The sequence below is a fragment of the Pteropus alecto genome, unplaced genomic scaffold (genome assembly GCF_000325575.1).
Source record: "Pteropus alecto unplaced genomic scaffold, ASM32557v1 scaffold75, whole genome shotgun sequence".
Classification (NCBI taxonomy): Eukaryota; Metazoa; Chordata; class Mammalia; order Chiroptera; family Pteropodidae; genus Pteropus; species Pteropus alecto.
In genome coordinates this window covers 29,051,037-29,072,444 of record NW_006440638.1, presented here as the reverse complement: position 1 = coordinate 29,072,444, position 21,408 = coordinate 29,051,037, and the positions used below count along the sequence as shown (strand labels likewise).

The following is a 21,408-nucleotide window of genomic DNA, read 5'->3' as shown; positions in this document are numbered from 1 at the left end:
GGCGGTCACAAGTGACCCAAGGTAGGGGCGGGCGCTGGTACAAGGTCGTGCAGAGAGAAACGTGAACCTGAAGGTTTGTTCCCGTGGCAGTTAATATGGCTTGGTCCGCTCATGCAGCTGGGGACAGCATCTGCAATCTGAACCTGGAGAGCCTGTGGGCCCTGTGGCTTGTCATCATAATGGCTAACGTTTATAGTGTTTAGCCGTGCCAAGCACTGAGTAAGCGCTTCACATGCGTCGTTTTATTTGTTTCAACAACACTTTGATGTGGGCAAGGCTATTCGCATTTTAAAGCAGGAGAAACATCCTCAAAGATATTAAATATCTTGGCCAAAATGTTAGGCACAGCACTTTCCAGGCAGACTAGGGATGTTTTTAAACAAAAACTAGAACATGAATGTGCCTAGCAACATTATTCATAATAGCCCAAAAGTGGAAACAACCTAAATATTTATCAGTGATTGAATAGATAAGCAAATGTGGTCTATTCATACAATGGAATATTACTCTTTTAAAAAAGGATGGAGTAAAAGATACATGTTACAACAGGGGTGAACCTTGAAAACATTATGCTAAGTACAACCAGATCCAAAAGATCACATATATGGTTCCATTTATATGAAATATCCAGAGTTGGTGAGTCTAAAGAGCTAGAAAGTAGATTAGGGGTTGCTTAGCATTGGGGAGAATTTGGGGGTGATTGCTAAAAGGTATGGGCTTTCTTTTTGGTGTGATGAGAATGTAGTGGAATTAGATAGTAGTGATGGTTCCACGACATTGTCAATAGACTAGGAAACACTGAATTGTACACTTTAAAATATTTAAAATGGTGGGTTTATGGTCTGTGAATTTGTCTCAAAGGAAACTTCGATCTTATGGGAAACTCATCTGCAGTTTTTTCATATGCAAAATGCTACTTCTTGGATAAGAGTTATAAGATTTAATGAGATTAACATGTTGATGGGCACATAATTGAAATAGATTGTACTCTGTCTACGGCCATGCCACCCTGAACACGCCTGATCCCATATGATTTCGGAAGCTAAGCAGAGTCGGGCCTGGTTAGTACTTAGATGGGAGACCACCTGGGAAGACCCGGTGCTAAAAAAAAAAAAAGATTGTACCCTTAAAAATAAATACAATGGAAACAAAGCAAGATGATTAAATTCTAGCCAGATACTTTTCCCTGCAAAGGGCTCTTAGTAGGCTCTATATGTAAGGCTCATTTTCTATTCTTTGAAGGGACAAATTTTGGAGCATTAGGGACAAACTAGCACTAATTGAGACTTTGACAAAGAGAGAAAAGATTCTCTCTGTCTGAGTTAGTGTTATTTAATGCATACTTTATACTATTTAAAATTATCTCTATAAACAGATCTCACACTTGGGGAAACATTGCGCTCTAAAGACGCATTATCTACCAGTAGTATCATGTTGAGTCTGTTATTTAACCCATTTCCCGTTTAGAAAAAAAAAAATGCAGCTTGCTGCCAGTGTTAATTTAATTTTACACAAACATCCTCTTTGAAGCTGAAGCAAATCTGACTGGTTTTCAATGTGAAGATAAAATCTAAAAACTGTTCTTGGAGTTATTTTTAAACAGAACTTGTTTCTAATCCTAATGAAACAAAAATGTAGACGTAAATCGGATTCATCAAATGAATCTTCAGCTAAGTGTTCAAGAACGATGTTAAACATCAATGTATAGGAATGCTATGTTTTCTAGGATTTGACATTTTCAGCGATTGGAAATTACTGTATTTTGTAAGTGGAAATGCCACTACTAAAACCAGAATGCTATAAATAGAATGATATCATTTGTTCCCAAAGACTATCGATATGCTAGAGCAAATGGGAAAATAATAATGAAAGTGAGATATTTTGTGGCAAACTTTGAGGATAAGGTTAAGACTGTAATCTGTAAGTCATCTTGAGGTAAATGCTGCAGCCACAAGTGCTGCCAGCGAGTATTCTCGGGGCAAACGGGAAATGAGTTAACAGAATTTATTGATCATCTATTATGTGTCAGGCACTCTTAGGCATTGGGGATACAGCAGTGAAAAAAAAAGCCCCAAAGTCCCTGACTTCCTGTTATAGAGCTTATATTCTAGTGGAAAAGACAGACTAGAGAAAAAATATATGTAACATGCTTGTGATGATCAATATTACAGAGAAAAACTAAGCAAGGTCAGGGGGTGGGGAATGGTAAAGAGATGAGGGAGAAATGCCTTTTTTATATCAGGTTGTTGGGAAAGACTTCATTGATAAGGTGACAAAGGAGAACCTGAAAGAAATGAGAAAGCAACCCATTGGATACCTAGGAGAAGAGCATTCCAAGTAGAGAGTAGGAACATGCTCAACAGGGTCTAGGAAGAGCCAGGAGTCCAGGAAGGAGCGAATGAGGGGGAGAGAGGTCAAAGATAAAATGGGGTGGGTACATCATATCGGTCAATGTTTTACAAATTATCACCATGACTTACTTTTAAAAAGGATCACTCAGGGTACTATATGGAGAATGGTAGTGGGGAGGAATGGAAGCAGTTATCAGCCTATTTCAGTGGTCCGAGTAAAAGATGATGATGGCTCAAACTAGGATAATAGGGATTAGTGTAGTGAGAATTGTCATATTCTGGTGTATTTTGAAGGATGACCTGTCATCAGTGGTGGGTTGGATGTAAGTCTGAAAAGAAGGTAAAGAACTGGGAGTTTGAGAATCAGACCTGGCAGATTTGCTAGTCTAGAGTGCTCTTCTGCTGGGAAATGCATGCTCAAGAACTCAGGCTAAAATGCTACAAAGTAAAAATGGACACTGCTCTTCAGAATTCTAGTTCTGGTTTATTGCAGAGTAATAGTATGTTAGCTTACATTAGAAAAACCTCAATGATCTACTGTGAAAATACTGACTAAAGTGGATCCTTGCTCGAAAATGCCAATTTTGGGTAAATCACATACATGTGAAAATTGAAGCCTCTAATTTCTAACTGGCTATAGTGTTACATTAAACTAAAGTGACCTCTACGTAAACAAACAAAAGATCGAATTTGATAATTCCTATCAGATATAGTGACACAAATTAGGAATTCAGTGGTAGTTGTTCCTATGAACTCAGATATCTATTTTAACATAATAACTGTCTTTTCCTATTCTTAAGGATAAAACAAAGTCTTGGTTAGAAAGTCCAACAGTATAGCCATTCCTCAGCTCTATAAGGACTGTTGACATTTCTGCCTCTAGTTCACAGATGATTTCCTCCGTGTCTGTAAATAACATGCTTGTAGTGCTATTTCTTGCTTTTTCAATTTTAGGGATTATCTACAGACTCTTTTATGATACTTGAGATTTAGCCTACTAACATCCCCACCGTCCTGTTTCTCCTCTTCTCCCGTTAAAGTTATAACCCAGTATAGATTGTTCCTCTTTGTTAAATTTACATGAGTAAATTTAAGTGATATATTAAACATTCCATCAACACTGAACAGCATTTCTTGTGAGGGTTTTATCAACACTTCTGACCTTTTCTCAACCTCGCCTCCCTTCTTTGTACCTCCCAGTCCATTTTGTTAAAAAAGCATTCTGCTTGGCAGGTTGGATTCTTGTGGGGATGTAATTGAAAGAAAGGATGCCCCTACACCTGCTTCTCAAGAAGCTACTGAAATTCCATCTCTCCAGGAAAGCTTTTTGGGACCTCATTGGGAAATGAGAGCTGTGTCTACAATCCTATTAACGAAATGATAGCCCACAAGTCCATGAACTCTTAACTCAATGGATCTTTGGCCTATTGGGTGTTAACAGCTAGAGGGGAGAATAATCAGCTTTGGCAGTGCCCTAAACAAGCTGAGGTTTATTTACTTTTCCCATGCCCTTTCAAGCCAAAGTCTATAAAACTGCTTTAGTAATAAAACTCCTGTGAGAGCTCTCCAATAGAATTAATAACATCACAATGAATTTTCAAGAGAATGTACCTGAGATTTATTGTTCACTTCGAACTTCATATGGATTAGTAAGTTGATTTAAAAGCAACTCATTCGTTTTGAAAGGAACTGTATGTATCTTGACGGTTATTGATAGAAGGTGATGAGCTGGGGAACGAAACACCCCTGCCACCTAGTGGTTACTCATTCTGAAACACTGCAAAGCACTGTTGTATCTTTCAAAGCACAACAGAAAAGGAACAGTACAGGAAATATCCTGGCAATGTCCTGAATCTGGGAAACTTCTGTTCCCTCCTCCCATGTTAGAAAGAGATGGTAATGAACTTTTTTTAAATAGTCAAAGACAAAACAAGGTATTAGTGGATTAGCTTCTGAGAGCTGTTCTCCCTTTGTGAAATCAGAATTAACAGAGCACTGACCAAGGGAGAATATTGTAGGTGAACATGGACAGCTACCAGATCTCTAGTATGAAGTAGCGATTCTAGAAGGAAGCAAGAAGTACAACAAATGAGCAGAGAGGGACCACAGTGAGGCAGGACCCACAGTGGTCATTATAGCAGCAGCACGGGTCCAGAAGCAAAGCAGAATCAATAAGGCCAGCAGGGACAGTGATGATCAAATCACATCGATTCAGGATCATTGGTCAGCAACAGCTCTGGAGACCGTGGTCATGGGACTGCAGTACTGCTTGATTCAGGGTAAACTAATCAGGACACTCGAGGAACAACAAAAGTAATTAACATTTATGGAACACATCTGGGCAGTGCATTACATGCATTATAATAGTCCTGTGGGGTAAATATTATCAGCCATTTTCTACAGATGATGAACTTGAGGCTAACTAGTCCAAAGTCACAGAGCTAATGAGACTTAGAGCCAAGATTTGAACCCAGGTGGTTTGACCGGAGGGTCTGAGCCCTTAACTCATATAATTTCCTGCTTCTCTCAGGGAGAGAGCATGAGGTTCAACTATTCTAAATCTACTGACCCTCATATTGAGGGATGGTTGTGAAGTGGAATTCTGAGGTGGTTAAGGTCTGGTCCTAGGTCTGCCACCTACTTGCAAGAGGATATTTAACCTTTTAGGAACTACTTTTTCCTAGTTGTAAAACAGGAACAAAATGGCGACTACTTAGTAAGTTGCTGTGAAGATTTATTGAGATAATGTATAATATCTGACATATGGCAAATGAGTCAGATTGCCTACAAAGATGGTTGCCAACAATTCTCATCATCGTTAAGTACCACTCCTCCCAACAAGGGTTAGAATCTATTTCCCTTCCCCTAGAATTTGAGCTAGGCTTATGATTTGCTTTGACAATTCAGTAACGTGGCGGATATTTTGTTGGCTAGTACCAAGCCTGGGTCTTAAGAGGCATGGCGGCTTCCATTTTTGCTCTCTTGGACTAAGTACCACTATGTAAGGAAGCCCAGCCTATAGTTTTATATGGTAAGAGACCACATGGAGAGAGATGCATCAGGGAGCCAGTGTCACAGCTGAGCCCACCGTCTGAATGCAGCTGTATAAGTGAGTCTAGCAAGACTAAAACTACCCACGGTATCACAAGAAATAATAAATCATTATTGCTAAAAATACTAAGTTTTGAGATAGTTTGTTATGCAGCAGAAAGCAAGTCCTTAGTAAATGGTATCTATTAATATTATTGTTGGTACAGGTGAGGGATTCAGCTAAATACCTGATACATCTCATGTCACTGATTTTTTCCCCCTTTCACTGGAATAGGTGGAGAAACAAGGCTTATATGTGCAGATGAACATTGCTTATTACAAATATGTATTTTCATTAAAACAGCATATTGCTATATATCTTACTCAGAAAGATTTGTTAGCATTTCTAATTGCCATTTCAAATACATTTTAAATAACATAGAAGCATATTTCTTTAAACATTTACAATTCAGACTTTTCAGTAAATCTGTCATGATGGGACCTTCCAAAGCCTTTATGTTGAAAGATTTGAGGCATCAACAGAGATTTACTTTTTAATCTAGCATCTCAAAGCCCCGAGAATGATACTTTAACCTTCATCTCCTTTATATCCTCTTTCCTAAATCCTTCCTTTTTCTGTATACATATCCCTTCCCTTCTCACCATGCCTCTCCTATCTCTTTTCTTTACCATGATGATTAAATAAGATCTTCCCTAATGAAATGTAAGCTCCAGGAAGACAGTGCTTCATCTATTTTGTTCTTTATGGAAAATTCTTTGCTTAGAACAATGCCTGGCATACAGAAGGTGTGCAATGAATGTGTGTTGAATGAATTAAATAATGCATGTAAAAGCACTTAGAAGAGTGTCTGGCATATAGTAGATGATGCTCAATAAATAACGTATGATAGTTCAGTACTGTGACAAATGAGATCATTCACATTTATCTTTAAAGTGTTTTATTTCATTTAGTCTTTCTCTCTTTTCTTTCCAGTCTTTGTCCTTTTCTTTTCTTTCTTTTTCTGTCTGTACATCTTCTCTCCTACCCTTACTTGTGGCCTGTCAGGGAACCTCACAGATATTGTTTTGCCTTACTTCAGAGGATGTGCAGAAAAAGATTCTGGAACTTCATCTTGGATTAAATGTAATTATCTGTGATCTACAGCTGACTTAGGACTTCACATAAAATTCTGCTGTTTAGGCAAGTCCAATTCTGGTGCTACTGAATATTTTAATGATGGCCTAGATTATGGAAAACAGCAAGCTTATTAAATTATAGCCTAATAAATGCCTGACTGTATATTTCTGAGCATGTGGGTGTTTTTAGTGCCTTTTGGTGAGTAACTGTGCTACTCTTGACAGTAGAAATGTGAGCAAAACCAAGTGGAACTGATTTAGCCAATTTTCTCTCCCTCTTTTTTCTCTAAGGAAATGGAAATGTACTACCATGCAGTGGACCATTTCTTTCTCAGGCTGGTAAATCCCCATTGAAATGCAAACTGAACTGGTAGAAATCAGATTCCCATATCCTCTCATAAGCTGTTTGTCAAGGTAAATCCCCTCCCCTACATTTTAAAATCATGACTTCCCAGGGCTAGATGGGAAAATAAGGAGCTTTGGACCTATCACTAGAACCCGTTATTCAGTTGTCTCAATTTCCTGGGTTAGTCACTCATGTAGGAAGATTTCTTTCCTCTTTCCTGGTAGTCTTTCAGATTCAAATCAGGAGTTTCATGAATCTGTAGGCCAGTGGCTGGGTAGGTAGGGCTGAGTACAAAACAGTATTGATTCAGTTCTCAGCACAGCCTTGTTTATGTTTCAATTAGGCTAATAGGTAGCTCAGACCTCTTAGCCCTGCTAATGTTTAATCAAGTCCTGTTATATAGTCATATAACATATATTCCTGCATATATTCTTCCATCACATAAGACCAGTGTTTTAAAAACCAATTAGTATTTTATGTGCAGATGAACCTGTGAACCTCCTGTCATCTTTTCTCTTTTTTTTCCACTTTTCATCTTTTCTCAAAATTGTTTTTAGCCACTCTATTTTTCTCCCTTCCTTCAAATATCTGATCATCTTATAAGCAATAATTTACCAGTCTTCTTTACTAGTTAACCAACCTAGTAAAGCAACCTAGACTAAAGTAGGAGGATTTTGAGGTATTCGGACCATCAATTTTCAAACATGTTAACTTAATTGGCGCAAAGGACACCACAGTACACCTAATATACCCCATTTGTTCCATTTCTGGTGGCAAAAGAATTTGATGATAAAGAATTAGGAACAAAATAGGAACCTAGAATGGCAGCATAATAATGTTTATGCATGAACAATATAATCAAAAACAAACACATTTTATTTGTGAAGTAACATATACCAGAAGGGGTGAATTTGAAACTTAAGACACTGAAGTCCTGAGGAAATAAAAAAAGCATCCTTCTTGAAAACTGTGGAAATTCTAGAAATGTATGTTGTCACACGTGCAGTAGGAAATTTGCATAATTGCCAAACTTTCTGTGGCAACCAAAGTTTTCAATAATTGTCTATGCTGTACTTTTTTTTTGGTGAACATGAAATTTTAATCACTCTTAATAATTAATGAGGAAGCTATTAAATACTTAGTCATGTAAAAATGAAAGTCCCTGGCCTTGCATGGCATTCTCTCTAAGAGTTGAAAAGAGAACTTGCATATTTTGATCTTTTCATGGTTCATTAGGAAGACTAATGGGCCACAACTAAACTTGGAAACATGCTGGCCTAAATGACTGTGATAGTCTTATTCCTGAGCCTTTTCTGCTCTTGTGTTCTTGAACCTGCAACTTTCTTCTAACTTGCTGATTTCTACATTAAAATGATCACTCTACTGGCAGAAGTATAACGAATGGATAAAACCTTTCCAGGGAGTATTTGGCAACAGGTTCAAAGTCTTAAATGTGTATCCCTGTTGACCCGGCAGTTCCATTCCTAAAGAAATAATTGTGAATATTAACAAAGATGCATGTATAAAGGTGTGTATTACAGCATATTTAAAAAATATTTTTTATGTTAGAAAATTGTTCACAACATTAATTTTTAAAAGTAGGGCATATAAAATATAATCTTTTTTTATCTAAAGATGTATATCCATGGAAAATGGCTGGAGGTATATATTATACAATATTAACATTGATTTTTTTGTAGTATTTTCTCAAATGTCTACGATAAATATGTATTCTGTAATAAGAAAAGAAAATATTTAAATATACTTGAAACAGAAACATCACGTTGGTAGCAGTGATTAGAAGAAATACAAATGAGGGAGATTGGATGATAGGTTATTGCAGTAGTTCAGGTAAAAGACTAAATGACTAAGAACCAACGATATGGCAATGTGGATAGAGAAGGAAAAGCTGGTCGAAGACATATTCAGTAATCCTGTGAGAACTATAAACATATATCTCAGCTTCAAGTAAGTAGTAAAAGCGGTCTTTGAAAAGAGCCAACATGATTCATTTATATCCTAATGGTGCCTTTAAATATGCATTTAAAGAAACTCAGAGCCAACTCTGGTAATCAGGTTTACCTTTTCTGGCTGAATGTTCAGCAAAGTTAGTAGATGTCCAGTTGACCAAGAAAGGGAATGTAAAAGGTGGACTAGAGTGTGGAGGGAGGGAATAAATTCAATTTTGGACATGTGGAGTTTGAGGGGTTTGTGGGACATGTACTAAGCTGTGGGCTGAGTCTGAAGCTCAGATGTGGTCAGAGATGTAGACATAGAGAGCATCAGTATATGAATGATTGTTAAAACTGGGTGGTTGTTAAGGTTGCCTGGAGAGTGAGTATACAATGAGAAAAGGACTGAGAAGGGAACCCAGAGGAAGCATAACAGTTCAGGGCAGGACAAGGAGAAGGTGGCCACTGAGAATTTTGAGGAGTGATAAGCTAGGCTAGCCTTAATAATAGGCGAATCCAAGTTTAAAACCTGACAAGATTGCTTTCATTTTAGCTTACTACCAGATTTGCAAGCAAGCACTGCAGTTGGCACAGGAAATGAGAATGAAAGTGAATGAGTAGACTCTGGAGTTTCTTCTGCTCCTCATGGGCATGTGACCAAAGTTCAGAGGTCAGTGCAGTCCCTCTCAAGTCTTATCTGCCACTCACTGCCCATCGGGCTGGGGAAGGGGCCAGCTGTTCTCATGGCAATTCCTTGCTGTGTTCTCTCTTCCCACTGCCTCTCCACCCGCATTAGGCTCAGCCATGGCATACCAAAAATGGCCAGAGAGATTCAGAGGGACAAGGAAGTTAAGCGGGGAGAGAATTTCAAGGAAGTAATTGTCAATATCAGATTCCAGAGAAGTCAGATAATTTAAGTGCTAAAGAGTTCCACTACATTTGTCAATTTTGAGGTTCTTTGCAACCATACACATAGAGTATCACCAAGCTCAGATTCCCATGAAAGTCATTTTTGATCTCATGAAATATAATAAAAGTATTTATTTTAGCTATGGTATTTTCTTACGGCAGCATGAGCTGACTAAGACATACACCCTGCCAGACTCCTTCATTCATGGTAATTTTCTCTTAGTGTCCCTAATGTCTCTCCTAACGCAAGCCTTTTTAAGCAATTCCCCTATCCATTATACAAGGTTGTATATCCTAGTTGTGGGCTGTATTCAACATCTCTTCCATAGGGCTCTTGTGTTCCCATACACATCAAGGGATGTGGCTGGATACCAGTTTCATTGTCTTTGAACTTTTTCAACAGGTGAAAAGACTATTTGGATGTTGGTCTTCCAAGAGCACTTCTAGATGACTCAGGTCTATCAGGGTTGTTTCCGACTCACAGAATGCTCAGTTACCCTTAAGTGGCAAAGTAGAAGAGACACATTAAGGAGGAGGGAAGTATGAGAGTCTAGAACAGAATTGTAATTACTGGGTTTTATAAACAAGGTATATGTTAGAGTCAACAAGGCTTAGACTCTTCTGTAGGGATAAGGCAGCTCCAATCTTGTGTCTTTTGGGCTAGCCTCATTGGGGCCCCAAACCAAAGCATCATAAATATCCATATCTTTTTACATCTGTCATTGTTTATTATTTGGTTTTCCATGTGACCAGAAAGAGTCAGAGGCAAACTAAGCATGAAAGCAGTATCACACTGGGAAAATATCACCTGAAAGTGCTGGGTGAATGTTCCTGGTATATTTGTGAGTAACCCTTTATTTCCCATCAGCACATTTGGTTCCTGAACTGCTTGTGCCTCACTGCCCTGTTCAGTGCATTTTCATTGTTTCCTCATACCAAGACCTTAGATTCATTTATATAATGCAAACTGATGACCATGGTGAGATTGTCCCTTCCTCTGGTGATAATGATCTTGTCACACCAGGTTGCTATTTCATTGGAGCATGAAGAAAATTATGCTGATTGAGACTGAGCTGGACTGAAACAAGGATTTTACTAAAAGTCTCTTAATCTTCCTGCATAACGCCACAGAGGGTGCTTAAAACTGGGAGTTATCTGAATGCCCTGCCTTCTTAGAGTTAATCTGTAACGGAAGTTGCTAATGGGCAGCCCCTGGGTCAGATGTATTTTGTTTGTTCTACCCCAGGTTTGGAATTGTTGCTGGAAATGTTCTTGTCTTACTCTACCAGAAAGAATTCAAGAGTAAGGCGAATGGCTGTAGAGCGTGGAGGGGTCCAGTGACTGGGTTCTTGTTTTATTACACAAGAAAGAATGCAAAGGCAAGGCAAACAGCAAGCAAGAAAGCGCAAAGTTTATTAAAGCGAAAATACACACTCAAGCGCGGGCAGTGCAGGCTTACTCGAGAGAAAGAGAGACACGCGAGACGGCTGGATTATGAACTTTTGTTTTCCCTGAAGATGATGCTGAGTAGCTTTGTTGTTTCCTCCCAGTAGTCAAAGAGCTCAGTTCCAGCTTTTTCTTCCTCATATGGTGTTTCCTGAGCTGCCATGAGGGGCATGATGGGAGCTGCAGTATTTACAATGCAGATGAGATGATAGTGATATTATAATTAGCCAAAGGTCATGCCTTAGCCAAAGATGGCATCTAGTTTGGAAAGGACCAATTTTGGCTTTTCCCCCTTCTGCCAGGGCTAAAACAGGGAGCGGTCTGAAGAAAGGAAAAATTTCCAGAGCTATGTCCTAGAGGGGAAGGGAGTGTTCCTGCACTACCTGTCCTGCCTCTGAATTAGTTGCCGACATTTAAAAATAGGGATATTTAACATCTAGGTTTTCTGCTTCTCTTTAAAACTAGAAGATCTGGAGTGTTGGATGTGAATCCCCTCCTGGAAATGAGTGGCTGATGTCGAGTGGATCACTGCCCTTTAGTGGGACATGGGCCCTCCAGATTGCCCATCTCTACTGTTGCACACATTTATGTTGGCCACTATAAAGTCACTTAGTTAGTGTCCCACTGTCTCTAGGAAGGACAAGTAGGGGAGGAAAAACCTTTTTTTTCCCCCCCTCTACCTGCATGGGCTGGGCCGGTGAATCAGACTGGTAATAGATTAACAAAAGAAAAAGCCAGTTTTAATTACATAGGTACACATGGGAGTTTCACAAAGAAATGAGACTCAAGGAGATGACTAAGATACTTGAGGTTTATATACCATCCTAGGCTAGACAAAGGAAAAGGGGCTTCTGGGTGGAAGAGGCAAGTTATGGGAAGGTAAGGGGAGGAAATACATGGTAAAGATGGGTTCTCTGGTTATGCAGGTTAGAGTCTCAAAGGGTCTCCTCATCCAGAGACCCTTTTATGGATGGAAATTTCCTTTATAAATGTAAATTTTCTTTACAAAAGGGGAAATTTATACTCTATTTTTAGGCAGTTGGGGTTGCTAAAGAGCTTTTCTTGCTGCTGCTGGTTCTTAATTGCCTTTAGCTCAAAATGATCTATATGCAAAAGAGGCTATTTTGGGATGACTTCCTGGTACCCTTCAGAAGGAAACTAGCCTAATTATTGGGTTCCTTCTGTGCAGGAACTACTCTATCTGTAATTTGCACATATGAAATTTGAGCTCCAAAATTATAGGGACCATGCCCCAGGTAAATTGGCTTTTCATTGTTTGTAAACACCCCTTGTAGAATTCACCTCCAACCTTTGTCCAAGCTGTTTCTTCTGCTTAGAATATAGCCCTCCCTTTTCCTATAAATTCACATTCTACCCATTTCTCTTTCTTTCTCTCTCATCTCTCCCTCTCCCCTTTTTTCTTTCTAACTTTTTTTTTTAAAAATAAACTTTCCAAAGGAAATTCCTGAAAAGTATTGAATTGCTTTCATTCCTGAGCATTGTGCTCTGTGGAAAGTGATTAGAAGACTAACCTGCTGGAAGTTCAAGAATGGAAGAGCTAGAGAAAGTGCCCACTGTAAAGAGTACATAAAAAAGTGAAACACTTTCTTGTCTTCTCTTTCCCCAGTTCTTACCCCCAGAGACATTGCAGTTACCAGTATCTTTTTTTTCCCATTTTTTTAAAGGCCCAAGTGAAGTCTCATAGTTTCAAAATAGAGGCACTTAACAGAGCATTTAAAAATCCTGCACCTTAGACCCTTAAATCAGAATTGCTGAGGGTGGGACCATGGCATCAATATTTTGGCAAGTTCTCCACGTGATCCACAGCAAGGACTGAAAATTAGTGTGAAGTCTTCCTGATCAGAAGGCACTGAGCTCTCCCATGGCCCTTTTGGTCTATGTCACACAATCTGGCTGCTTGTGAACTCATTAATAGTGGGAGCCTGTGGCTTGCTTTGTGATGCTCAAGGAAGAGAATGTCTCTAGTTTAGAAAGGCAGTCTGTATATCCCTCCCACCCTTTCTCTTCCCAAATATGGAGAGTATTGGTTCTTTAGTGTACATCACGTTCACCTGGAGGGCTTATTAGACCGCAGGTAGCCGGGCCCCACCCCAGAGTGTCCCAATCAGTAAGTTTGGAGTAGGGCTTGTCAAGATAAGAAACATCCAAACCTATAGAGAATTCTTATAAGTTTATTTGAGCCAAACTGATGACATATGTTGGGGAGCAAGATCTCAAATGCTCCGGAAAATAACAGTTGTGCAGTTTCTTTAATGCATTTGAAATTAAGGAAGGAACATAAGGAAAATTACATGAAGGTGGGAAAAAGCAAGACAAGGATTGGATTACAGGATAGTTAAGATTATGTGCTCTCCTGAGGTGGTTATAGTTTATTTCAAAAGTGTGTTAACCTAGATGCACAGAAATAATGGATGGGGTTTGCTTATGGCAAAGATAAACCTTTCACTAAAAAGTTGTATGCCTAGGGCATGATGACCCACCATGACCTGCCCAGTTAGGAATTTATAATCGGATCACTCTTTACTTTCCATAGAATCCCCCCCCCCCCCCCCCGCTTTTTTTTTTTTTTTGTCCACAGGCCCAAGAATCTGCATTTCTAATAAATTCTCAGGTGATTCTGTCACTGTTGATCTACAGACTACACCTCAAGACTTGTTGACTAAGAGGACACGCACTAAGGAAGAGAGCCCAGATGGGCCTGATATGCCTCCTTGTGATTGAAGAAAACCTAATAGAATGGACACAGAAGTAAAGGCCAGCTGGAAACATTGCATGAAATTTACTAACTGGTGGCCCATACTCCAAATCACATCCATGGATGTTTTTTCTAGGGTCATACAATGTTTTCCATTAAAAAAATTAGTTAATATTTAAAAGTTAGGGACTTACACATATACATAGACAAATATTTCAATTTTTCAAGAACAATAGGTTTGCAAAAAGGGGCCCAGTTTTCTACAGGGGAACATTCAACATTAACTAACAAGGAGTAGCTGCCCTACTCTCCCAAACGAGCCCAGTCCCCAGCCAACCTTCCAAATGAATATTGTCATATGAGTGAGCCCAATTAAAACTAGCAGAAAAACTACCCAGCAAACCTATAAAACAGTGAAAAGTAATATATTGTTGTTGGTTTAAGCTGCTAAGTTGTAGGGTGACTTGTTATGCAGCAAGAGCTGATATAAAATTGGTAGAGTCTCCACTGGCCTGGTTTGTTCAATTATGTGACTTCCCTGGCCCCTGTAGGAAGTGAATTTCCAGCCTGGGCCTTACTTGAAGAACACTCAACAGACTTGAAAGCCTTTTATATATCCATTATCCCAACATTACATGGTCAACTGGTATTAAACCTCCATTTTGTAGATGAGGAAACAGGACTAGCAAACTAAGAGACATCCCTAGAGCCATATAGTAACAGGGCAGGATAAGGACCAATCACTTTTCACTTCTACTTAAGTACTTTTTTCCCCTCTTCCATCTAGGCAATCAACTGTTAGTTTCTTCAGGCCAATTAACCGAACAGCCACTAAAGCCAAAATCTAAATTAACGGGACACAATGTTTTCAAGAAGGGGAACCCTCTATCTAGTCTTTATTTATTGACAATATTATCTGTAAAGTGCCTAATATAGTGACTAGTACATAAAAGAGCCTTAATGAGAGATAGTTACTCTTACATGATGTGCTCTGTTTCTACAGCATCCCATGATGCCCTTTTCCTTCTTTCCTACTCTCCATAACCCTGGCTGGATAATTCCATCTATCCTCTAAGATCTGGTACATTTTCTATATCTCTATTACAGCACATAAACACACTGTGTTATATATCTTTTTACATGTCTCTCTACTCAGACCTTGGGTGCTTTAGTTTCAATGGATTATGGATTCTTTTTTTATTTCCAATCTCTCTAGCACAGGACCTGGCTGAATAAATGCTGATTGAAATTGAATAGATTGAATAGAATCAATCGCACGGTTGCAAGATGCATTCAATCATATTCTAATCTGATCTCTATAGTAATCATCCTATGAAACAAGATTATTATTTATATCATTATAGTCATAATAAAAATGAGGAAACAGAAGCTCAGTATCCCGAGAATTTCTTTCCTGTTGGTGATACTCAGGTGATACTTGCCAGGTTTTCCATCAAACAGTTGACTGTTTTCTTTGCTTTCTTTCCTTTACAATGTCTGCAGAGTTTTTACTTTAATGGCAGAGCCTAAGCCTTATGTAGATCTCTGTCCCTAGCATGAGGTATGGAAGGAGTAGACACGCAGTAGGTGATGATTTGAATTTAATTTCCACTTCTTTATGTTAGAAGCCATGTCTGTTACCACTCTAGGGAAATATTTGAAAGAGCTGTTTAAAAGTTGCTTATGGGTAAGTCTACTTTCATTCTGTCTGAACATATACTCTCAGTCTTTATCATGGATCTGATGCCTTGGAGAGAGAGAAACAGACAGAGACAGAGACAGAGACAGAGACAGAGACAGAGAGACTTATATCTTCGAGAAGAGGACATGGGAAATTGCAGGGTAACTGGACCCTGCCTGAGAGAGAATTCTTTCTTTGTGCTAACACCAGAGAAATGCAGGGCTGTTATGTGAGGAGCACTTATACTCTTTGTATATCAGGAAAGGCAGAAAAGAGAGGACTAAAGTTCAAGAAAAGGAGTTAGAAGGAGCCAAGTGATTGAAATCAAAAGGAACTGGCCAAGAAATATGAGAAATGGAAAGGAAGGAAAGGCTGAGAAGGTGTTCTGTCGATAGCATTTAAAAAAAGTAAGGAATGCAAAGTGACCTGCCGTGAAGGAGCCACAAGATACCATCTGTATTCTTTTCCCTGTGAGACACTTTCTTCTGAAAATGATTGTCATCATCAAACTCCAAACACCACTGCAGTATTTTGTTGGTGGTATTTCTTTTTAAAATGTAGACTGTAATTTTATTTTCAGAATTTGATTAATCTGTGATAACATTCTGGTATTTTATAAAACGAAAATATGCTAACCATTCTGTCAAGAGAGATAATAACTCAAGAAGCTAGGATTTATTTTCCCCCGTCATCATGGTTGCTGATTTCACTAGGGAATTACCCACATGTAGGAAACGTTTCCTGGTATTAGCATTGGGTTTCATATCATGTTTTGAGCTAATATGATTTTCTGGTCAAGAGCCATTTGTGTCTGAATAAAAATGACAGCTATAGTAACAGTTTGTCATATTCTCCTTGCAGCAATTCCTTTTGCTCATGAGTCTGTTGTTATTGAAGAAGAATTTAGTTGTAGGTAAATGACCCTTGCCTTCTGTCTTTAATTGAAACTCAGCCTGCCACAGTTAATATGTTTCATGACTCAATAAATCTTGGAAGAAAAACCCAATGTTCTATAAAAGCAAAGGGGAAAAAATTAATTGGTTTCAGCACACATTTTCCTATGCAAAGAATTTCTTGCTTTCATACAGAAAGAGCTTTCTTGACATTCTTTTTTTGCGTAATCTTCCACACTTTCTTACCCATACTGATTCAGTTGTGTACAATTAGTTCTGTTTTGAGAAGAAACCTTTGGTTTATTTGGAAGGGTATCTGAAACCTATAATCACTCTCAGAGTATGGAGTATGGGCTTGATCTCCGTATTAGGAAAAGAAGTGTAAGAGAACCGCACTGAAAGGGCTTTCTACCCCATTGTGTTGCTTTAGTATTTCTTTGTAGCATGGACCCGACACAGGCACCCCAATGATTTGAGAGAGAAATTCAAGTTGTATTGGTTAGTTATTGCTACATAACTAATCACCCCACAACTTAGTGGTGTTAAACAGAAAATTTTCACCACTGAAAGTTTTTCTGAAAGAAAGGTTTTATTGAGCCAAAAGCTAGTGAAAACAAATATAAGCAAACAAACACAGGTCATAGGGTATGAAGTGTAAAACACCAGCAGCATGGGTTGGTGCAAAAGACAAGCATGTCCATAGTCCTGGAGTTGATGTAACTTTGGGGAGGAAAGATGTAATTGTTTTGAAAGAATTTACATTGGCTACAGATAAGGGGACAGGATAAGGCGAAGTGGGGGTAGTTCTATCATACGAGCATAATGGTCTGTAAGGAAGAAATATTTACTGTTTTTGATGGGTTATAGACAACAGTCCTAAAAGTTCATGCATCCTTTTATATGGTGTCTAGTGATCAGCTAGTAAGTGCCTGAATGTTGATTCAGAGCTCCAACATACATTCTGGAATGTGAGCAGTATTTTGTCAGCTGGTCCTCAGCTATTAACGGGCTAACTGCTCTGCCTCTTTCTCTCACTCTCCAGCCAGCTGTGATTTAATTTAGAATATCTCAGAACTTTTTTTCCTTGTCAGTGGCTTAAACCAACAACAGTATTTTGCTTTTCACTATTTTATGGGTTTGATGGGTAGTTTTTCTGCTGGTTTTGTCTAGTATCACTCATATGTCTACATTCATTTGCAAGGTTAGCTGGGGACTGGGTTCATTTGGGATAGCAGAAATGGCCCAGCTTCTCTTTCCATGCAGTATTTCATTTTGGGCTTCTTCATACCGTGGTGGTCTTGGGTTTTAAGAGGATGAAGGTAGAAACTATAAGGCCTCTGGGACTTACACAATATCACTTCTACCAGATTCTATCAGCCGAAGCAAGTCTCTCAAGATCAGCTCAGATTTGCGGAATGGGGAGTCTACCACTTGCAAGAAGGAGAGCTAAAATTTTGTGGCCAGGTTTTTCAATCTACCACGTGGCTTATTATCTAGGAGAGAGTTATTAGGATATTTGGGGCTGGGAAGGGTGGCACTATCTGGGTTTGTGGCTTAGAGATAGTTACCAACTCAGACAGTTGTTCCTAAAGTGGAGTGTGTATGAGAGAAGCTCGATGTGTACATGTGTGCTTCTATAATTGTATTCCAAAGTCAATCCATATTATACTAGTTTGGTAAATTGCCTAAAGTCTCATTTCCTCATCTTTAAAATGTGAATAGTAATAGTGCCTCTCACATAAATTGTGAGGATTAAATAAGAGAGATAATAAGTGGACAGTGCTTTGTACAGTTCCTGGCACATGGTAGGTATTCAAAGGAGTGATAGCTAATTTTACTTTTTAATTTTTAAATTTTAAATCCTTAGCTATTTTTGTTTGTTTGCTTTACATTCCTTGCAGGAAAATAAAAAAATCTAGAAAAGCAAAAAAGAGGAAAAAATATTTCAATTTACACAATAGCTTACCACCCAGACTAACTGCTATCAATCTTTTGATGAAATTCATCAATGCATGTGTACATATGAATAAGTATGTGTTAGAGAGAGAAAGAGAGAGACAGAGACAGAGAGTGAGACAGAGATTTGTGAGTATTTCTAGTTAGATATAAATAGGAAATTTTAAAACCACAGAAATACCTGTTACTTTTTATTATTTGTAACCTTCTGAACCTAGCATGCATGTAGGGCAGGAAGACTGCAGTGTTAAGTAATAAAGTAGTCCCCCTTATCCGCAGTTTTCCTTTCCCAGAGTTCAGCTACCTGCAGTCAACCGTGGTCCAAAAATATTAAGTGGAAAATTCCAGAAATAAATAATTCGTAAGTTTCAAATCATGCGCTATTCTGAGTAGTGTGCTGAAATCTTGAGCCATCCTACCCCAGGACATGACACATCCCTTTGTCCAGTGTAACAACACTGTACACACTCCCGCCCATTAGTCACTTAGTAGCCATCTTGGTTATTAGATTGACTGTCGCGGTATCACAGTGCTTGTGTTCAAATAACCCTTATTTTACCTAATATTGGCCTAAAATCACAAGAATAGTGATGCTGGCAATTCGGATATGCCAAAGAGAAGCTGTAAAGTGTTTTGTTACGTATAGTATGGTCAGAAGGTCAATAGTAGCCTAATGCTACATCACTCACCTCACTTCATCTCATCACATAGGCATTGTAGAATCTCACATCATCACTAGAGAAAGGGCAAGTACAGTACAATAAGATATTTTGAGAGAGAAGGAGACTACATTCAGATAACTTTTCATTACAGTATATTGTTTTGATTTTTCTATTATTAGTTATTGTTCTTAATCTTTTACTGTGCCTAGTTTATAAATTGAACTTTATCGTTGGTACGTATTATAGGAAAAAACACTATATGTATGTATATATATATACACATATATAAATACATACAGGTATACATATATACATATATACATACGTGTGCGTGTGTATATATATATACACACATATATATACATGTTATGTATTATAGGAAAAACACTATATGTATGTATATATATACACGTATATAAATACATACATGTATACATATATACATATATACATACGTGTGTGTGTGTGTGTGTGTGTGTGTGTGTGTGTGTGTGTGTATATATTCGGTACTATCCACAGTTTCAGGCACCCACTGAAGGTCTAGGAACATATCCGCCATGGATAAGGGAGCACTATTGTACTCGACTCACAATCTGACATTTTAGTCTTCCCTATATCCCAGATATCAGGGCACCAGCTCATACCTGTTATTACCAGAGCTGAATTTCCTGGAGTGAATCTAGGAAACGCCAGGCTCCTGAGATGCTCGGAGAAAGAAAGTTTCCTTGGTCAAATAAATTAGAGAAATGCTGCATATTCTCTTCCAGTCTTTGAGAATCACAGATGCTCATTTGTGATTAAATATTAAATTAATTAATATCTACTAAATTAAATATGTGATTAAAGCATATTAAAGGCTCTGAGAAGTCTTGTAAAGCACCCTATTTCACTTTAACCCCAAATTTCCCCAATTATAGTGAATTTTTAATTTTATTTTTAAAAATAATACAGAGTGAAATTAACTTTTTTTTGATAACAGTTCTATGAAATTTCATACATATATAGATTCATGAAACCACCACCACCATCAGGATACAGAACAGTTTCATCACACCCCAAAACTCCCTTGTACTATCCCTTTATAGTCACATCCCCTAACCTCTGACAACCACTGACTTGTTCTCTACCAATACAATTTTCTTTTTTACAAGAATGTCATATAAATGGAATTATATACTATGTAGCCTTTAAGACTGGCTTCTTTCATTCAGGTAATACCTTTGAGACTCATCCATGTTGTTGCATGTATCGATAATTAGATCTTTGTTATTACTGAGTAGCATTCATGGTATGGATGGTACCATAGTTTGTTTATCCTGTTGAAGGATATTTGGGTTGTTTCTAGTTTTTGGTGATTATCAGTAGAGCTGCTATAAACATTCATGTACAGATTTTTGTGTGAACATAAATTTTAACTTCACACAGATAAAGAGTTTGCTTACATACACTTCTTATCAAATGACCCAGCAATCCCATTCCTGGGTATTCACCAGGAATGGGATTGCTGGGTCATTTGATAAGAAGTGTATGTAAGCAAACTCTTTATCTGTGTAACACACCTGTTAAGATTCTCACATAACCAGTATTTCACAGGACATACTATTAACATCCTACGGACCTAGTATTTCATAGAACACACTTTGGGAACTAAAGCTTTAGGAAGGCCTTGAATGCTGTGACTTAATGCTGGTTTTGAAACTCAAATTGACCTCAAATTCACTCCCTACACCCAAAGCTTACTTAGGCTTAGCCAGGACTCCACTATACTCCCATTTGTTGAGGACCTATTGCTAGACAATTGTATCATGATAATGATCTTATTCAACCCTCACAACAATCCTGTGATTTTGCAGATGCAGAAACTGAGGGCCAGAGGGGGTTAAATGACCTGCTTAACTTCCCACAGCTGGTAAGTAGCTGAGATTTGAACCCTTATGTCTTATTTCCAAGTTTAGTGCTTTTTCTGCTACCCCATCTGCCTGCCTTTTTCTCCCTTTCCCTCTTTGAACATTTTTTTTTCCTGGATCTATAGTCAGTTGTCTTAGACCAGGATTGGCAAATAAAAAATACAAGTGCTGTAACTTCCCACTTCCGTGCTCATGGCAGACATCACTGATTTAATTCCATCTTCCCTTTCTTGCTCAGCCTGGTGCAGCATTATCCCGACAACTATGTTAACTAGCATTAGCATTTGAGCTAATAACCATCTGCTGTTTTGTTCTTGGATTTTGAATTATCTATTGCTGTGTAACAAACTACTCTGAAACATAGTGGCTTAAGAATGGTAAAAATAATTTATGATCTCTCGCAATTTATTTGGGGCCAGAAT

At 38.3% G+C, this 21,408-nt stretch overlaps 1 long non-coding RNA gene and 1 pseudogene across 2 annotated transcripts in view; both read left to right on the top strand.

Annotated features, from left to right (window-relative positions):
* The first annotated feature begins 76 nt into the window (after positions 1-76).
* LOC112484305 overlaps positions 77-21,408 on the top strand; it is a 22,587-nt gene continuing 1,255 nt past the window's right edge. Inside the window, exons 1-4 of one of the 2 annotated variants that reach the window (XR_003047976.1) lie at positions 77-219; positions 6,810-6,932; positions 9,370-9,486; positions 13,771-15,141. This is a non-coding gene — a long non-coding RNA (uncharacterized LOC112484305). Of the gene's footprint in view, positions 220-6,809; positions 6,933-9,369; positions 9,487-13,770; positions 15,142-20,932; positions 20,989-21,408 lie in introns of those variants that run through there. The other variant, XR_003047977.1, reaches the window with a different exon arrangement.
* LOC112484367 lies at positions 992-1,110 on the top strand (annotated as a pseudogene).